This window comes from Arachis ipaensis, chromosome B1, assembly GCF_059453495.1.
Source record: "Arachis ipaensis isolate K30076 ecotype BB chromosome B1, ASM5945349v1, whole genome shotgun sequence".
NCBI classification, from domain to species: domain Eukaryota; kingdom Viridiplantae; phylum Streptophyta; class Magnoliopsida; order Fabales; family Fabaceae; genus Arachis; species Arachis ipaensis.
In genome coordinates, this window is record NC_142436.1 from 116,005,267 (window position 1) to 116,026,993 (window position 21,727).

At 34.6% G+C, this 21,727-nt stretch overlaps 1 non-coding gene and 1 pseudogene across 1 annotated transcript; both read right to left on the reverse strand.

The window, feature by feature from the left end:
* Window positions 1–300: 300 nt before the first annotated feature.
* Window positions 301–1,040, reverse strand: LOC148578037 (protein FAR1-RELATED SEQUENCE 5-like; annotated as a pseudogene).
* A 14,919-nt stretch (window positions 1,041–15,959) lies between these two features.
* LOC148578038 (small nucleolar RNA R71) lies at window positions 15,960–16,067 on the reverse strand. Its single transcript, XR_015904187.1, has one exon. It is a non-coding gene; the product is annotated as a small nucleolar RNA R71 (small nucleolar RNA).
* Window positions 16,068–21,727: the final 5,660 nt, after the last annotated feature.

Consider the following 21,727-nt stretch of genomic DNA (forward strand, 5'->3'; position numbering starts at 1 on the left):
AGCAAGTTCTGGAGAAGCCACGTGTACGAAGGGATGCTCTCGTCAAGCACTAAACCAAACCCAAATATCGTCGTTTGTTTATGGTTGTTGGAGCCAGAGAATATAACCAGTGGTCACTTGTACTTATTCTTCTTATACGTCGAGTCAAATGCGAGGACATCTCCAAAGTACTGATAATCTAATCGGATGCCTCCATCCGCCCAAAATAAATTTGCCAACATACCGTCTTCTGTTACGTTGTATCAAGCCATGGACATTGGATCCGCTGTCGCTTTTCCCTCAAGGTACACAATTGTCACATTAGCATCTCCATTTACAATCTTCTCTCACTTTGTCTTGTCGATATAGTTGTATGCATCCTTCTTTGTGAATCCCAGAAGTGAATACCCTCCTACAATCTCCACCATGTAGCCCAGAATTTTAGATGTCGGTAACACGTAACTTTGCATACCATCAATATGATCCTTTGCTACCTCACTAATACCTCGAAATTGAGGTATCATATGAACCATACCCTTCGGGGTCAAGTCATGATTATGCTCCAAAACAACTTTTTCTACCCTCCACCGCGTACTATTCTTATCCAGGTATATAGAGAGCTTCGCCTGGCAGTTTGTTCGAGTTTCTGACCTGTGCGATCTTATTTTGTCAATCCTGTTGCAATATTTTTCATCTCTTAGCCCTACCCTATTACAAAAGAACCTCCTCATAGTTATCATACCCTTCTCATCCTTTCCATAATCTCCCTTGCGGACACCAAATCCATGCCATTTGCCAAATTTAGTATAGAGCTCATATACATGTTGCTCAATGCGAAATATTTTCTTACATATTTCTTCCGCACCTATTCTGGCAACATCTTCGTAATCAGATGCATCCTCCTCAGAACTAGTCAACCCTATGCCTTCCTCAATTTTATCTTCCGATTCTTCGTTCAACCCTTCCAATGTCCTTTTTTCCACTTTGCATTTATCTTCCATTGTTGCCTCACCATTAGCCACCCCTGTTGCATCGTCTCTGAAGGAGCTCATCCCCTGCATCTAAGGACAGTCCATTAAATCCTGTAACAGCAACCACACATACTCTAAGAAACATAGTATAACAATTCTATTAGAAACTGCTATTATCGAAAGATATAATAAACTCCGTACAATGATATCGAAGTCATTTAACTATTAGGACTACCAATGACTTAAAAGAGACTAGGCTCATTGAACATACAACGATAGCATGGCTTATTTTAATTTGTACATTAACAATCGATGAAGTAATCCAACAACTAGTTGTAATTTTCAATTCTTATTTCCTTTTAAAGAGAACTCTACTACCCTATTCCTTGAATCACAAGATCTTAAAATACAAATTACAAGGAGCACACAATATGCAATATCTAAAACCTCTCTTCACTATGATAGTTGCACCTTAAAACCTTAAACACCTATAATAATTCATAACAACAACTAAGACATGATGAAGACACTTTTAAAATTCTTGCAAGAGTAATATTGCTAATAGATATTAAATATATCATGAACATCATTAAATAAGAGTAATATTGCTAATAGATATTTCCAGATGTTCTGTTCATAACCTTCTTTATTGGAATTTTTTTTATTATTTCGTTCATTTTAAAATAATTATTGCTTTAATTTTTTTACATCAAAATGTCTATATCTAACTACATTGGTTTTTAAAATTTAAAGCGACAATTATTTTAAAAAGAGAAGGAATACTAATTTCTTTGTTGTAGGAAAACTAAATATAAAATTTATGAACTTAAACACATAATCAAAATCTTTTTTTTCTAAGACAAAAAAAATTATATTAAATTAAAAACCGCAAGTGGTATGCATAACTCATAAATGCATTATGGTGATTGGCGAGGTCCCGTTTGCAAATTGCAATGGTTGAAGTCTTTGTTTGGTATTATTCAATTTTGATGGCATTCAAAACATTCACATTTGGAGTATAAAAGAGAGAAAGAGTTGTTTTCATATATATGAAGGAAGACCACAGGACAAAGCTCAAGAGATTACAAAATATCATCATCATAATTATTATTACGTTGATTTGGTAATTTGTATACTATTCTAAGGTATGATGCCTGCTTTGTTTTCAATGTCGTAGTTGCTAATTTCTATGAAGATTGAAGAAGAATAAGTGAGAATAAGATCTGTCATAAGCTGAAGCAAAAGCCATAAGTCAAGGCGGAAAAGAAGACCAAACACTGGGGAAGTTAATAATCATTAATCTATTATCATAGAAGATGAGGATGTTGGGTAAATTAAAATAAGACAACAAAAATCTTATATTTGTTGTGGTTTTAAAGTACGATTAAATCGTTTTTTTTTTTAAAAGATGTTTTTTTCACACTTAATTGCTATAAATTTGATAATAATATTCTTTCAGGACGATATAATGAAACTAATAAATTTCTTAATTAACAATAATAAAAAATTCTTAATTTTCTTGAACAAAAAAAAATTTCAATACTCTCAATAATTAAATTACAAAAATGCTATTTGTATACTAAAATCAGCCACTAATGTATTTGTGTATAAATACATGTGTGGTTTAATTTTTTTTTCAATGTGTATTTATATTTCAATATATATTTTATATTAGTGACTGATTTTGATATACATATAACATTACTCATTAAATAAGTAAATTGTACACTTAGTACTTATTATTTTTATTTATAAAATAGTGGACAACTACTTCTATATATACATAGCTCGAAGCAATAAAATTAGAAGCACGAAGCAGCCAATATAACATTAAAAGTCACTTATATTATTTGATGGTTGTGACTTTTCAATAGTTGTAATTTTTCTTAATAATATAATCAAAGGATATGAAACTTTGATTGTTATTCAAACTCAAGAGAAGTCATGACTCATGATCATTCGTTATTGAATAATGTACAAACCGTTTAGTTCGTAATAACGGTATTGAAAAAATAATTAATAATACTATTAATATATCAAATTTATAAAAAAAATCTAAAAAATCAACTATAACTTAAGCCAACTCAAACAAGTTTTTGTATTTTTAGTTTTAAAATTCGAAAAATTAGAGTAGTGGAAAGTTAATTTTTTTTTTTTTATATAAAAGACCTCTTATTTTTTAACTAGTTGGCTCTAGTTAGTTGGCTATTCTCCTAGTTGGTTCTCTAGCGGAACCGAATTTGTAAATATCCTTTAATCCTCGCTATTTACAAAATTTAAATATTATATAAGTATATGAGTAAAAAATGTGTCACTAAGGCTAAATATTCTTTTAATGTAAATTTTAAGGTTCTAACAAAATAATAGATGTCTAACCGATTAAACTTATACTCCATATGCTAGTACTAAAAATCACACACATTACTTATATCCTTCAAGTTCAAAAGTATATAATTTTAAGCATTTATATAATCTTATGCTCATCTTGATTTCATAAATATTTATGAGAATAAAACCTCTAAAATTTTTTATTTGAGCAGCACCACTCCTATATTCATATAGGTTGAATCCTTTGATAAATAATATTATCACTCTATTAAGAGTTTTAACTCACCCTCCTTATTTATTATAAATAGCACTAAATTTTATACCTTAGTTCTCCAATTGTTATATAAATTATTATTACCTATTAAACCTTGAAACTAGTGGTCTACTAGAATAAGGTTAGGTTCCCATCATTTAACAATAATGGGTTTTAATCTCATTTTAGCAGTAGTCTCTTTGATTTTATCCCTTGAGATCTTTACATAAATGATGGTAATTATACCATCATCTATTAGTTGCCTCACAAACTCATGTTTCAAACTTATATGTCTAGACTTTCCATTATAAACCTAATTATATATTCGAGACATGGTTGATTAACTATCACAGAAGATTGAAATGGCTATCGTCTGTTTTGGCTACAACTTTATATCATATAACAAATTTTTTAACTATTCCGCTTCTTTACCTGCGACTGATAAACCTATAAATTCAGCTTCCATAGTAGAATGTGTAATATATATTTGTTTCTTTGAGACCCACTTATTACTCCACCACCTAGGGTAAAAATTCATCCTGAAGTGGATTTGTTATCACTAAGATTTGTAATCCAACTTACGTCGGAATAACCTTCTAAAACTGTGGGATAATCACTATAATGTAATCCTAAGTTTATGGTTATCTTGATAACCAAGAACTCTTGTGATAGCTTTCTAATGTTGATTGCTAGGTTTATCTATAAACCTTGATAATTTGCACACAGCAAATACTATATCAGGTCTCGTACAATGTATTGCATACATTAAACTTCCTATAGTACTAGCATATTCTAATTGTGCTATAGGTCTTCCAATGTTTCCTTCTACTTTAAAATTAGAATCATAGGGTGTATTGGATTCTTTAATTGTGAGATGATCAAATTTTTTCAATACCTTTATGATATAATGAGATTGACTTAAAGTAAAGCCAACTTCATTCTTATGCACCTTTATGCCTAATATTGCATCAGCTTCATTCAAATCCTTCATCTTAAATTTAGAAGTTAGATACTCTTTCATTACACGAATTCCTTCTAAATTTGTTTCAATGATTAATATATCATCAACATATAGACAAATAATTAATCCATAATCTTTAGTAGATTTTGAGTAAATACATTTATCCGCACTATTATATGAGAAGCCATTTGATAACACCATTGAATCAAACTTCTGATGCTATTATTTAGACGCTTGTTTTAGATCATACAAAGACTTAATTAATTTACAAATTTTTTTTTATTTTCGAATAGCACATAGCCTTTCGATTGCTCTATATAAATTTTTTCATTAAGATCTCCATTTAGAAAAGCTATTTTAACATCCATTTGATGTATATGAAGCTTGTGAATGGATGCTAATGCTATAAAAGTCCTATAGAAGTCATTCTTAGCACAGGTGCGTAGGTATCAAAATAGTGTAGACCTTCTTATTGTCTAAACTCTTTGGCTGCTAACCTTACTTTAAAGATTTGTAATGAACCATCACTGTTATATTTTCTTCTAAAGACCCACTTACATCAGGCTTTGATCCTGGAGGCAAATCAACTAAGACCCAAGTATTGTTTGATAATACTGAATCCATTTCATTATTTGTTGCTTCTTTCCAAAAGAAAAATTCCTTGAAGTCATAGCCTCTTTGAATGTTTGAGGATCACCCTCTATGTTCATCATAATAGGAATCTTGTTTGTCATAGAATCCGTAATTCCTTCTACCAAAAAGGTGATAGCTTGAGAAGAAATAAAATTTGGACCCAAATTCTTTTCTTTTCTCACTCTCAAGCTCTTTCTTAGTTCAATCAATTCTTTGTCGCTTAGATATTTATTATTTTGATTATTTATTTCTTGTGAAATATTAGTATCATTTTGGGGATATTCTAAATTAGAAGTTGAATCATTGATAAATTTATTTTTAATAAATTCTACCTCTCTTGATTCAACAACTATATTAGACACTAAATCTAATATTTTATATGCTTTAGAATTTTGAGCATATCTTATGAAAGTGCCTTTTATGGTTCTTGACCCTAATTTGGTTCTCTTTTGATCAGAAACTTGATAAAAGGCTAAATATCTCCACATTTTCAGATAATTCAAATTAGGTTTCTTTTCTTTCCAAATTTCATAAGGAGAAATCTTTCTATGTCTTGATGGTATCCTATTATGGATATGACATGATGTCAACAATTCTTCACCCCACAAATTATAAAGTAATTTTGCATTTAGTAACATTGAATTAATCATATCCACTATTACTAAGGTACGATTTTTTCTTTCTGTCAAACCATTTTGTTGTGGATATATGGAGTGGAAGATTCATACACAATACCATGTAATTCATTAAGTTATCAAATTCATTAGAAAAATATTCTCTACCTCAATTACTACAAAGAACTTGTATTTTCTTATCATGCATATTTTCGACTTTCATTTTATATTTATTAAACATTTCAAAGGCTTCATTTTTATTTTGAAGCAAATACATATAAGTAAATCTAGAACAATCATCAATAAAGTTATAAAATATCTTTTTTCTCCTCTAGTAATATTGCCATTTAATTCACAAATATCACTATGAATAAATTCTAATAAATGTCTACTTCTTTCAACTTTAGAAAAAGGTTTCTTAATAATTTTGGATTGTATGCAAATATCACATTTCTTATTAAAATTCTTGTTACTAAGATCAATATAGCTATTTTTATGCATATATTCAATTGATTTGTAATTTAAATGTGCTAATCTACTATGCCATAAATTACAAGAATCAACAATATACAAAGAAATATTCACTTTATTAATACTAAGTTTAAATATGTCTTTAGTACAATATCTGTTTCCTATGAATACATCATTCTTAAGCAAGATCACTTTATCAGATTCTATTACAATATTAAATCATTTCTTACACAAGAGACTAACAGAAACTAAATTTTTTCTCAAATCTAAAACATGAAGTATATTTATTAAACTTAATTTCTTTCCAGATGTAAAATTCAATTCCACAGTTTCTTGACCACAAACTTTGGCTGTGTTGTTATTACCCATCAAAACTTCTCTATTGTTCACTTCTTCATATGTTTTGAATTGGTTGTGATCATTGCAAACGTGAACAGTAGCCCTAGAATCAAACCACCATTCAAGTGATTTTTCTTGTGTTGCCATGTTGAGATCTGTAACCATGCCAATATGTATATTTTGTACTTTTTCTGTAACCATAGCAATTAGATCCTTTTCTTCTACTAAGTTGGTCTTTGGTATTTTCTTGTTCAAAAGCCTACATTTTTTAATGTAATGTCCTTTTTTTGTGACAATGATACCACTCTTTTTGTCTCTTCTTGTCTTGCTTTGAATCTTTTGAGAATTTTTTTTCTTATTGATTTTGTTTTCACCAATATGATTCACTTTATAATTTTGAGAGAGATACACAGCATCAAATTTTCGAGTTTCCTCTTCTATACGTATATGTCTTAGTAATTTCTTAATTGTGATGTCTTCATCAAGATGTAAAAGTTTCTTCCTATAACCATTTCAAGATGAAGGCAATTTTAAAATAATTATTCCAACTTGTAATGATTCAAGGATCACCACTTGTAGATCACGAAGTCTACTTACAAGGAGTTATAATTCATGAATTTGATCCATAACATGCACAATATCATTCATCATAAATTCAAAATATTTCATCATAATAAACTTATGTGTTCCTTGTCATTCAGTATTGTACTTTTCTTCTAAAGACTTTCAAATCTTCAATGGTGATTGAATTGACATGTAGAGATCATATAGTCGGTCAGATAAAGTGTTGAGAATATGACATCGACATGTAAAAGTATCTTCATCACGTTTTTTCTTTTCTTTTGGTGTGGCATTTTTAGCGGCATCAGAAATTTGGTGTAATTTTTTGGGTCAATCACATATGTAAGATTGAGAACCGAAAGAAGAAACATCATCTTGTCTTTTCAACAGTTGAAATTCGTTCTATCAAAGCGACCCAACTTAACAAACTCTTGATTCATGACCTTGAATGTGGTGTTTTGATCTTGATTCATCTTCAAAAATATCTCTCTAAAATTATTGGGTAAATTAAGATGAGAATATGATAAAATCTTATGTTTGTTGTGGTTTCAAGGCACGATTAGATCACTTTTTTTAGAGAGATATTTGTCTCTATACTTAGTTGTTATAGGATTAATAACAATACTCTCTCAAGATATAATGAAACCAATAAATTTCTTAATTAACAATAATAAAAATATTTTAACTCTCTTAAATAAAAAAAACTCTCAATAGTTAAATAAATTGTACACTTAGGTAGCATTTATTTTCGGAGACAGGGATAACAAATATTTTAAAAGTGTTTGGAGTCAGAGACATAGACACTAGACACATTGTCTCCAGAATAATTTTTTATATTTTTGTGTCCACTCTTTTATGAAGGACAATGATACACGGGATTGAGAAGGTGGACACGGACTTTTTTATAAAATAATTTTTCCTTTTTGTCCATAGATATTTTTTATTATTTTACTATGATCCCTTCTTATTTTTTCTAATTTGAGCGTTCTTCTTCTTTCCTTTTTTTCAGGTACTCTTCTTCTTGTAGAATTTTTTATTTAGCAGGATAATTCCTTTTTTCTTATGTTATTGTTATTACTTCAATACCATTTTTATATAGACCAATTTTTCTTATAATCTATTGTACTCTTACGTATTTTCATTTTTTGTTAAATTAGTTTGTACTTGATGCAAAAAAATTGAAAATACATGACTATTTTAATCATTTCATATAATATTTTAGTCTTCTTTATATGTAACCAAACATAATAATAGACATTACATTAGTATCTTGTATACTATATCTAAATATAATATATAAGATAATTTTTAGTATTTTTGTTCTATTATCTCTTTATTTTAATATCATATTTTGTCATGTCTCTAAAAATAAACGCAGCCTTAGTAATTGTTATAATCTTTATAAAATAGTGGACAATTGCTTCTATATATACATCGCACGAAGTAATAAAATTGGAAGCACGAAGCACCCAATGTAGTACGTATATTACTTGATGATTATGACTTTTCAATAGTGATTTTTCATAATAATGTAACCAAAGGATATGAGGTTCTTATTGTTATTCAAACCCAAGAGAAGGCATGACTCATGACCATTAGTTATTGAATAATGTACACACCGTTTAGTTTGTAGTAAAAGTATTTTACAAAAATAATTAATAATATTATTAATTATTAATTATTAATATATCAAATTTGTAAGTATCCTTTAGAGAGCTTCATTGAGCGGAAGGGATTAATTTCTTTCTTAATTGATCGTTAACTGTTCAATTTTTGTTTGAACACAAACAAATTTAAAATTTTGAGTCCACAATAAAAAAACTGAATTGTGGACACTAATTGGCTATACTTAAATTTAGCATATGAATGTTGAATGCTGATGATTATCTTACTAGTAATCTAAATAATATTGGAGTTGAGTGTTTTATAATAACTAAGGATTTAGATAATGTCTTAAGTTTTTAACTGATTAAAATTTTTTATAGAAAATATATAAAACTTCAACTAATAATAAATTAAATAAAATATATTTTTATTTTTAAAATTTGTCAAAAATATCTATAAATTTTATTTTATTTTAATTTTGTCTTAAAACTTTTTTATTTGCATCAAATGTATCTCTCGCAGCTAAATTTTTAAAAAAATTTAGGAGCAATCCAATAATAATGAATGATAATTAAGAACCAATCATCAAAATTTTTTTAGCTTGTTTGTGTTAAAAGTTATCTTTGTGAAGTTGTTACTGAATTGATCTTGAACTTCTTGAAAACTAGCTGTCAGAAGTATATTTAATATAAATAAAAAAATTTTGGGATAAAATTAAAATACACTACAAGAAAATAGAACATTTGTAACAAAAACTTTGTAACAAATTTAAAATTGTTGTAAAAAATTATTTTTTTGTAACAAAAATTAGTAATTGTTGTAACACCCTAATATTCAAATCCTTATACTCGAGTCATAAGTCAATGATATTACTGTGGTACGACTCTCAGGTGGATTTTTAATATATAAATATAGGTAATTTTCGAAAGGAGTATTAATCGAGAAGCCTGAAAAGAGTAGAAATAAAATCGCGAAGACGTATCACTCACGTTTCGACAACGAAAAGTTAAACTGCTAAGCCGAACGCGATATACGGACAAGGCATAAAGGAGATTAAGAGATAGATAACAGATAGATATTTATAGCATAAGTAAATAGCCACTAGTCGCGACCCGCGAAGTTTAGGCCGGCTAGGGTACAGTATGAAAGTAGATGACAACAGTATATCCTAATCTCTCTCAAAGGAAACATAAGAGCCTCTATAGGCAAGTTCCAAAAGAGTTCAATACATAATATAATCTTTTCAAAACAAAGGTGGAGAGATTCTAAGCAAAACACAAAGTAGAGAAAATAAATATCTTCGCCGTCTCTCAGACGAACCACAGCTCACTTCTGAGCACCTGGACCTGTATCTGAAAAACAAGAGATATATACGGAATGAGAACCCCGGGCCCATGGGTTCCCAGTACGGTAAAAGTGCCAAATAAATACAATGCACTGCAATAAAAACTCACTAAGCATCCTAAACTTCTTCACCAAATATCCAGCCTAGATTCTCACTAATCCATGAATAGGCAACTGTCGTAAGGGATACTAAATCTAGTTCCTGTTACACATGTTTCCCAACTCGCTGACTCTTCCACGAATCAGACTTAAAATCATAAACAAAACCATCACCAGTTGTTCTACCTCAGCAATTTTGTATCAATACATCATACTCTCACCTGGAGCTAGTGAAACCACATCACTGCGTCTTCCCAGGGAGCTCAAATTATCTCCTTCGATGATCATCATCATCATGCAATCGTATCATCAAATCACCTCATTAAGAACAGCCCCCAACATCCACCGACACCAGCATGAGGGCCTCTCAGTTGTACAAACACAAGCAATACAGGCAAGTAATACACAAATAAGGTACAAGTAGAACAAGTAGCACATAATCAGGTAACATAGCATATATGAAGTAGAAATCCAAAACAAATAGGCAAACCCAAACAATTCAAACATATGCAAATGATGTATGCCTGCCCTATGGCTGATGATATCATCTGTCGGTTATATAGCCAACCCGACATGTCCTGGTAGCTAACCATTGGACCGAAACACCCCTTGAGGAGCAAGTAGGTTTGAGCTACAACCCACTTGCTACTACCCGCTCAACCCAGAGCCAGTGGAATAACCACTACTGCGGCTACTACCCAGGCGGGTGTTTAAAAGCTCAACCTGGAGCGAGTGGATTCACCACTACTGCCGCTACTACCCAGGCGTCACAATCTCTGACTTGGAGCAAGTGGGACGAACCACAACCCTTGCTACTACCCAGGTATCTTAAGCATTGACCCGGAGCAAGCGGGACGAACCACAACCCTTGCTACTGCCCAGGTATCTCAAACATATATCCATTCAATCTCAATTCATATTATAAATCCTCATTGTTATCAAATCTCAAACATTAACCTGGAGCAAGTGGGACGAACCACAACCCTTACTACTACCCAGGTATCACAAATACATTCATTCAAAACTCCATAATTAAACTCATTTATCATAAACATCCTTTTCCGTCTCATACCCGGGGCAAGTGGAAAACGCCACTGCCTACTACCCGGGGTCACACATCACATTTCAACATTTTCCATTATTATCCATTTAACACATTCATTCATTAATCATATATGCATGTATACTCAGCCTTAATCAATAATGGCTTTGCCGTAACCCGGCAATAACTCAGCCATCCGGCTCATTGTCCAATCAAGAATCAATCATTTATCACTAAATATAGCCCTTCGGCTCATGGCATACACGGTACTTCTACCGTCATCCTCCATATCTCATATAATCATCTTTGATCATCATTGATCACAACTTTTCCCCTTGCTTCACTCGCAAGTTACCACATCCCCTAGCTCCTTCCTCTTTGCTAGGCATATCATAATGATTTAATACATAAGGGGTGAGATCGGAGGCTTAGAAGTATGAGATTTAGTTTTTAAAACTCAAAAATCAACTTTGGGATGAAAATAGGGCCACGCGCACTGATGAGCGGATAATTTATACGCTTTTTGACATTGTTTTTAGTATGTTTTTAGTAGGATCTAGTTACTTTTAGGGATGTTTTTAATAGATTTTGTATTAAATTCACATTTTTGGACTTTACTATGAGTTTGTGTGTTTTTCTGTGATTTCAGGTATTTTCTGGCTGAAATTGAGGGACTTGAGCAGAAATCAGATTCAGAGGTTGAAAAAGGACTGCTGATGCTGTTGGATTCTGACCTCCCTGCACTCAAAGTGGATTTTCTGGAGCTACAAAACTCGAAATGGCGCGCTTCCAATTGCGTTGGAAAGTAGACATCCAGGGTTTCCAGCAATATATAATAGTCCATACTTTGGCCAATAATTTACGACGTAAACTGGCGTTCAACGCCAGCTTTCTACCCAAATCTGGCGTCCAGCGCCAGAAAAGGATCCAAAACCAGAGTTGAACGCCCAAACTAGCACAAAAACTGGCGTTCAACTCCACAAATGGCCTCTGCACGTGCAACACTCAGGCTCAGCCCAAACACACACCAAGTGGGCCCAGGAAGTGGATTTATGCATCAATTACTCACTCATGTAAACCCTAGTGACTAGTTTATTATAAATAGGACCTCTTACTATTTGTATTAGACGTCTTTTTGACCATCTTTGGACGTCTGGTTCTTAGATCAGAGGGGCTGGCCATCTCGGCCATGCCTGGACCTTCACTTGTGTATTTTTAACGGTAGAGTTTCTACACTCCATAGATTAAGGTGTGGAGCTCTGCTGTTCCTCAAAGATTAATGCAAAGTACTACTATTTTCTATTCAATTCATCTTATTTCGCTTCTAAGATCTCCATTCGCACCTAAGAACGTGATGAAGGTGATGATTATGTGTGACGCTCATCACCATCTCCCCTATGAACACGTGCCTGACAAACACTTCCGTTCTACATGAATTAAGCTAGAATGAGTATCTCTTAGATCTCCTAACCAGAATCTTCGTGGCGTAAGCTAGAATGATGGCGGCATTCAAGAGAATCCGGAAGGTCTAAACCTTGTCTGTGGTATTCCGAGTAGGATTCAATGATTGAATGACTGTGACGAGCTCCGAACTCGCGATTGCAGGGCGTTAGTGACAGACGCAAAAGGATAGTAAATCCTATTCCAGCATGATCGAGAACCGACAGATGAATAGCCGTGCCGTGACAGGGCGCGTGAGCATATTATTCACTGAGAGGATAAGATGAAGCCATTGGCAAGGGTGATGCCTCCAGACGATTAGCCGTGCCGTGACAGGGCATTGGATCATTTTCCCGAGAGATGACCGAAAGTAGCCATTGACAGTGGTGATGTATCACATAAAGCCAGCCATGGAAAGGAGTAAGACTGATTGGATGAAGATAGCAGGAAAGCAGAGGTTCAGAGGAACGAAAAGCATCTCCATTCGCTTATCTGAAATCCCTGCCAATGAATCTACATAAGTATCTCTATCCCTTTTATTGTTTATTTTAATCTAATAAAGTATCATGTTTAAATCCGCCTGACTGAGATTTACAAGGTGACCATAGCTTGCTTCATACCAACAATCTCCGTGGGATTCGACCCTTACTCACGTAAGGTATTACTTGGACGACCCAGTGCACTTGCTGGTTAGTTGTATCGAAGTTGTGACAATTATGAATTAAGATCAAAGCACCAAGCTTTGGAGCCATTACCAGGGATTGTTCGAGCCTGGACATCACAATTTCGTGCACCAAGTTTTTGGCACCGTTGCCGGGGATTGTTTGAGTCTTCGGCAAGCTTTTGGTCCGGTAACATCAGTGCCAGATTCCCTTTTGATCCGGCAACAGCACCAAGTTTTTGGCGCCGTTGCCGGGGATTGTTTGAGTTTGGACAACTGACGGTTCATCTTGTTGCTCAGATTAGGTAATTTTCTTTTTGTTTTCTTTTCAAAAATTTTTCCAAAAATCTTTCAAAATTTTCTCCTTTGTTTTCGAAAAAAAATAAATAAATAAAATGTTTTCAAAAAAAAAAAATTTATTCAAAATTTTTAAGAATGAATTCTAGTGTTTCATGAAGCATGTTGAAGCCTGGCTGGCTGTAAAGCCATGTCTATTCCTTTGGGAATGAGTATGTCAGGCATGTCATATCTGAATTACATGCTAAAGCTTGGCTGGCCATTGGCCATGTCTAGTGTTTTGAACCGGAGCTTTCATTGAAAGCTTGGCTGGCTAGTGAGCCATGTCTAATTCCTGGATTGAAGCTTTAGACTAAGAATGCAAGATTCCTGGAATTCATATTAAAAATTTTGGAATCCTTATTTTTCTTTTTCATATAATTTTTGAAAAATATAAAATAAAAATCCAAAAAAATTAGAAAATCATAAAAATCAAAAATATTTTCTGTTTCTTGTTTGAGTCTTGAGTCATATCATAAGTTTGGTGTCACTTGCATATGCATCTTGCATTTTTTCGAAAATATCATGCATTCATAGTGTTCTTCATGATCTTCAAGTTGTTCTTGGTAAGTCTTCTTGTTTGATCTTGATGATTTTTTTGTTTTGTGTCATTTCATGTTTATCATATGCATTCTTGAATTCTTAGTGCGTAAGCATTAAAGAATTCTAAGTTTGGTGTCTTGCATGTTTTCTTTGCATTAAAAATTTTTCAAAAATATGTTCTTGATGTTCATCATGACATTTATAGTGTTCTTGGTGTTCATCTTGACATTCATAGCATTCTTGCATGCATTCATTGTTTTGATCTAAAAATTTCATGCATTGCATAATTTTCATGTTTTTCATAAAAATTTCAAAAATAAAAAAAAAATATCTTTTCCTTTTTCTCCCCTCAAATTCAAAAATTTGGATTGACTTTTTCAAAAATTTTTAAAATCAAGTTGTTTCTCATGAGTCAAATCAAATTTTCAATTTAAAAATCTTATCTTTTTCAAAATCTTTTTCAAAAATCAAATCTTTTTCAAAATTCTTAGTTATTTTAGAAAATTCCAAAAATATTTTTCAAAAATCTTTTTCTTATTTTTATATCAAATTTTCGAAAATAACATAATCAATTAATGTTTTGATTCAAAAATTTGAAGTTTGTTACTTGCTTGTTAAGAAAGATTCAAACTTTAAGTTCTAGAATCATATCTTGTGATTTCTTATGAATCAAGTCATTAATTGAGATTTTAAAAATCAAATCTTTTTCAAAACTAATTTCAATCATATCTTTTCAAAAATATCTTCTTATCTTATCTTTTTCAAAAATATCTTTTCAAAATATCTTTTTTAACTTCCTAACTTCCTATCTTTTCAAAATTTGTTTCAACTAACTAACTAACTTTTTGTTTGTTTCTTATCTTTTTCAAAACCACCTAACTAACTCTCTCTCTCTCATTTTTCGAAAATATCTCCCCTCTTTTTCAAAATTTCTTTTTAATTTATTAATTATTTTAATTTTTAAATCTTAATTTTCGAAAATTACTAACACATTTTCAAAAACCAATTTTCAAAAATCACTAACTCCTTTTCAAAAATAATTTTCGAAAATTCCCTCTCTCTCTCTCATCCTATTCTATTTATTCATTCATTAACTAACATCTCTTCCTCACATCATCACCAAATTCGAACCCCCCTCTTCTATCTGTGTTCGAATTTATTCTTCTTTTCTTCTACTAACAATAAGGATCCTCTTTACTGTGACATAGAGGATTCCTCTTCTTTTCTTTTTCCATTCTCTTTCTTATGAGCAGGGACAGAGAAAAAGGCATTCTTGTTGAAGCTGATCCAGAACCTGAAAGGACTCTAAAGAAAAAATTAAGAGAAGCTAAATTACAACAATCCAGAGACAACTTGATTGAAAATTTCGAACAAGTAAAGGAGATGGCAGCCGAACCCAACAACAATGCAAGGAAGATGCTTGGTGACTTTACTGCACCAAATTCCAATTTACATGGAAGAAGCATCTCCATTCCTGCCATTGGAGCAAACAACTTTGAGCTGAAACCTCAATTAGTTTCTCTGATGCAGCAGAACTGCAAGTTTCATGGACTTCCATCTGAAGATCCTTTTCAGTTCTTAACTGAATTCTTGCAGATATGTGATACTGTTAAGACTAATGGAGTAGATCCTGAAGTCTACAGGCTCATGCTTTTCCCTTTTGCTGTAAGAGACAGAGCTAGATTATGGTTGGATTCTCAACCTAAAGACAGCCTGAACTCTTGGGATAAGCTGGTCACGGCTTTCTTAGCCAAGTACTTTCCTCCTCAAAAGCTGAGCAAGCTTAGAGCTGATGTTCAAACCTTCAGACAGAAAGAAGGTGAATCTCTCTATGAAGCTTGGGAAAGATACAAACAGTTGACCAAAAAGTGTCCTTCTGACATGCTTTCAGAATGGACCATCCTGGATATATTCTATGATGGTTTATCTGAGCTATCAAAGATGTCACTGGACACTTCTGCAGGTGGATCCATTCACCTAAAGAAAACGCCTGCAGAAGCTCAAGAACTCATTGACATGGTTGCTAATAACCAGTTCATGTACACTTCTGAAAGGAATCCTATAATCAATGGGACGCCTATGAAGAAGGGAGTTCTTGAAGTTGATACTCTGAATGCCATATTGGCTCAGAATAAAATATTGACTCAGCAAGTCAATATGATCTCTCAGAGTCTGCATGGAATGCAAGCTGCATCCAACAGTACTCAAGAGGCATCTTCTGAAGAAGAAGCCTATGATCCTGAGAACCCTGCAATAGCAGAGGTAAATTACTTAGGTGAACCTTATGGAAACACCTATAACTCAACATGGAGAAATCATCCAAATTTCTCATGGAAGGATCAGAAGCCTCAACAAGGCTTTAACAATGGTGGAAGAAACAGGTTTAGCAATAGCAAACCTTTTCCATCATCAACTCAGCAACAGATAGAGAACTCTGGACAAAATGCTTCTAATTTAGCAAATCTAGTCTCTGATCTATCTAAGGCCACTGTAAGTTTCATGAATGAAACAAGGTCTTCCATTAGAAATTTGGAAGCACAAGTGGGCCAGCTGAGTAAAAGGATCACTGAAATCCCTCCTAGTACTCTCCCAAGCAATACAGAAGAGAACCCAAAAGGAGAGTGCAAGGCCATTGACATAAGTGCCATGGCCGAACCTGTGAGGAAAGGAGAGGACGTGAATCCCAAGGAGGAAGACCTCCTGGGACGTCCAGTGATCAATAAGGAGCTTCCCTCTAGGGAATCAAAGGACTCTGAGGCTCATCTAGAGACTATAGAGATCCCATTGAACCTCCTTATGCCCTTCATGAGCTCTGATGAGTACTCCTCTTCTGAAGAAAATGAGGATGTCACTGAAGAGCAAACTGCCAAGTTTCTTGGTGCAATCATGAAGCTGAATGCCAAATTGTTTGGCATTGATGCTTGGGAAGTTGAACCTCCCTTGTTCATCAATGAACTAAGTGATCTGGATCAACTGATATTGCCTCAGAAGAGACAGGATCCTGGAAAGTTCATAATACCCTGTACCATAGGCACCATGATCTTTAAGGCTCTGTGTGACCTTGGTTCAGGAATAAACCTCATGCCCCTCTCTATAATAGAGAAACTGGGAATCTATGGGGTGCAAGCTGATAAAATCTCACTAGAGATGGCAGACAGCTCAAGAAAACAGGCTTATGGACAAGTAGAAGATGTATTAGTAAAGGTTGAGGGCCTTTACATACCTACTGATTTCATAGTCCTGGATACTGGAAAGGAAGAGGATGAATCCATCATCCTAGGAAGACCTTTCCTGGCCACAGCAAGAGCTGTGATTGATGTTGACAGAGGTGAAATAGTCCTTCAATGGAATGATAACTCCCTTGTGTTAAAAACTCAAGGATCTCCCTCTGCAACCATGGGGAGGAAGCAGGAAAAGTTTCTCTCCAAGCAGAGTCAACCAGAGCCCCCATAGTCAAACTCTAAGTTTGGTGTTGGGAGGCCACAACCAAACTTTAAGTTTGGTGTTGAACTCCCATATCCAAACTCTAAGTTTGGTGTTGGAGAGTCTCAACAAAGCTCTGCACATCTGTGAGGCTCCATGAGAGCCCACTGTCAAGCTATTGACATTAAAGAAGCGCTTGTTGGGAGGCAACCCAATGTTTATCTAATTCTTATTTTTCATGTTTTCTTAGGTTCATGATCATGTGGAGTCACAAAATAAATATAAAAATTGAAAACGGAATCCAAAACAGCAGAAGAAAAATCACACCCTGGAGGAGCATCTTTCTGGCGTTCAAACACCAGAACAGAGCATAGTTCTGGCGCTGAACGCCCAGAACAAGCATGGTTCTGGCGTTCAACGCCAGAAATGGCAGCAAATGGGCGTTGAACGCCCAAAATGGCCACCAACCTGGCGCTGAACGCCCAGAGTTGGGTACAAAGGCATTTTTTACATGCCTAATGGTGCAGGGATGTAAATGCCTTGACACCTCAGGATCTGTGGACCCCACAGGATCCACTCAGGATCTGTGGACCCCACAGGATCCCCACCTACCTCCACTCACTTCTTTTCACCACTCTCTTTCACACAACCCCATAAACACTCTTCCCTAAAAACCCCTCACCAATTACCTCAATCTCTCTTCCCCACTAAACCTTCACCACTCACATCCACCCACTCTTCCCAATAAACCTACCTCATAAACTCCACCTACCTTCAAAATTCAAAACTAATTTCCCACCCAAACCCACCCATATGGCCGAACCTTTACCCCCCTCCCTTCCCTATATAAAGACCTCCATTCTTCATCAAATTCACACAACAACCCCTCTATACCCTTCTTGGCCGAACCACATCACCCTCTCCCTCTCCTCCATTTCTTCTTCTTCTTCATCTATTCTTTTGTTTATTGCTCGAGGGCGAGCAATATTCTAAGTTTGGTGTGGTAAAAGCATAGCTTTTTTGTTTTTCCATTACCATTGATGGCATCTAAGACCGGAGAATCCTCTAGAAGAGGGAAAGGGAAGACAAAAGCTTCCACATCCGAGTCATGGGAGATGGAAAGGTTCATCTCCAAAGCCCATCAAGACCACTTCTATGATGTTGTGGCCAAGAAAAAGGTGATCCCTGAGGTCCCTTTTAAACTCAAAAGAAATGAGTATCCGGAGATCCGACATGAAATTCAAAGAAGAGGTTGGGAAGTTCTAACAAATCCCATCCAACAAGTCGGCATCTTAATGGTTCAAGAGTTCTATGCCAATGCATGGATCACCAAGAACCATGATCAAAGTAAGAACCCGGATCCAAAGAACTATGTTACAATGGTTCGGGGGAAATACTTAGATTTTAGTCCGGAGAATGTGAGGTTGGCGTTCAACTTGCCATACATGGAAGAGAACGCACGCCCCTACACAAGGAGAGTCAACTTTGATCAAAGGTTGGACCAAGTCCTTATGGACATATGTGTAGAAGGAGCTCAATGGAAGATTGACTCCAAAGGCAAGCCGGTTCAACTAAGAAGATTGGACCTCAAGCCTATAGCTAGAGGATGGTTGGAGTTTATTCAATGCTCAATCATTCCCACTAGCAACCGGTCTGAAGTTACTATAGACCGGGCCATCATGATCCATAGCATCATGATTGGAGAAGAGGTGGAAGTTCATGAGATTATACCTCAAGAACTTTACAAGGTGGCTGACAAGTCTTCCACTAGGGCAAGGTTAGCCTTTCCTCACCTCATTTGCCACCTATGCAATTCAGTTGGGATTGACATAGAGGGAGATATCCTCATCAAAGAGGACAAGCCCATCACTAAGAAAAAGATGGAGCAAGCAAGAGAGCCCAGTCATGGAGCTCAAGAGGCGCAAGAAGCTCATCACCATGAGATTCCGGAAATGCCTCAAATGCACTTTCCTCCACAAAACTATTGGGAGCACATCAACACCTCCCTAGAAGAATTAAGTTCCAATATGGGACAACTAAGGGTGGAACATCAAGAGCACTCCATCATGCTTCATGAAATAAGAGAAGATCAAAAAGCAATGAGGGAGGAGCAACAAAGACAAGGAAGAGACATAGAAGAGTTCAAGGACATCATTGGTTCCTCAAGAAGGAAACGCCGCCATCATTAAGGTGGATTCATTCCTTGTTCTTCTTTCTTCTGTTTTTCGTTTTCTATGTTATGTGCTTATCTATGTTTGTGTCTTCACTACATGATCATTAGTAGTTAGTAACTTTGTCTTAAAGATATGAATGTCCTATGAATCCATCACCTCTCTTAAATGAAAAATGTTTTAATTCAAAAGAACAAGAAGTACATGAGTTTCGAATTTATCCTTGAACTTAGCTTAATTATATTGATGTGGTGACAATGCTTCTTGTTTTCTGAATGTATGCTTGAACAGTGCATATGTCTTTTGAAGTTGTTGTTTAAGAATGTTAAATATGTTGGCTCTTGAAAGAATGATGACTAGGAGACATGTTATTTGATAATCTGAAAAATCATAAAAATGATTCTTGAAGCAAGAAAAAGCAGCAAAGAACAAAGCTTGCAGAAAAAAAAAAAAAGAAAAAAAATATATAGGCAAAAAAAAAATGTAGAAGAAAAAAAAAATAGAAAGAAAAAGCAAGCAGAAAAAGCCAATAACCCTTAAAACCAAAAGGCAAGGGCAAATAAAAAGGATCCCAAGGCTTTGAGCATCAGTGGATAGGAGGGCCTAAAGGAATAAAATCCTGGTCTAAGCGGCTAAACTAAGCTGTCCCTAACCATGTGCTTGTGGCGTGTAGGTGTCAAGTGAAAACTTGAGACTGAGCGGTTAAAGTCAAGGTCCAAAGCAAAGAAAAAGAGTGTGCTTAAGAACCCTGGACACCTCTAGTTGGGGACTCTAGCAAAGCTGGGTCACAATCTGAAAAGGTTCACCCAATTATGTGTCTGTGGCATTTATGTATCCGGTGGTAATACTGGAAAACAAAGTGCTTAGGGCCACGGCCAAGACTCATAAAGAAGCTGTGTTCAAGAATCATCATACTGAACTAGGAGAATCAATAACACTATCTGAACTCTGAGTTCCTATAGATGCCAATCATTCTGAACCTCAATGGATAAAGTGAGATGCCAAAACTATTCAAGAGGCAAAAAGCTATAACTCCCGCTCATATGATTGAAGCTATGTTTCATTGATAGTTTGGAATTTATAGTATATTCTATTCTTTTTATCCTATTTTGATTTTCAGTTGCTTGGGGACAAGCAACAATTTAAGTTTGGTGTTGTGATGAGCGGATAATTTATACGCTTTTTGACATTGTTTTTTAGTATGTTTTTAGTAGGATCTAGTTACTTTTAGGGATGTTTTTAATAGATTTTGTGTTAAATTCACATTTCTGGACTTTACTATGAGTTTGTGTGTTTTTCTGTGATTTCAGGTATTTTCTGGCTGAAATTGAGGGACTTGAGCAGAAATCAGATTCAGAGGTTGAAAAAGGACTGCTGATGCTGTTGGATTTTGACCTCCCTGCACTCAAAGTGGATTTTCTGGAGCTACAGAACTTGAAATGGCGCGCTTCCAATTGCGTTGGAAAGTAGACATCCAGGGCTTTCCAGCAATATATAATAGTCCATACTTTAGCCAAGAATTGACGACGTAAACTGGCGTTCAACGCCAGCTTTCTACCCAAATCTGGCGTCCAGCGCCAGAAAAGGATCCAAAACCAGAGTTGAACGCCCAAACTGGCACAAAAACTGGCGTTCAACTCCACAAATGGCCTCTGCATGTGCAACACTCAGGCTCAGCCCAAACACACACCAAGTGGGCCCAGGAAGTGGATTTATGCATCAATTACTCACTCATGTAAACCCTAGTGACTAGTTTATTATAAATAGGACCTCTTACTATTTGTATTAGACGTCTTTTTGACCATCTTTGGACGTCTGGTTCTTAGATCAGAGGGGCTGGCCATCTCGGCCATGCCTGGACCTTCACTTATATATTTTTAACGGTAGAGTTTCTACACTCCATAGATTAAGGTGTGGAGCTCTGCTGTTCCTCAAAGATTAATGCAAAGTACT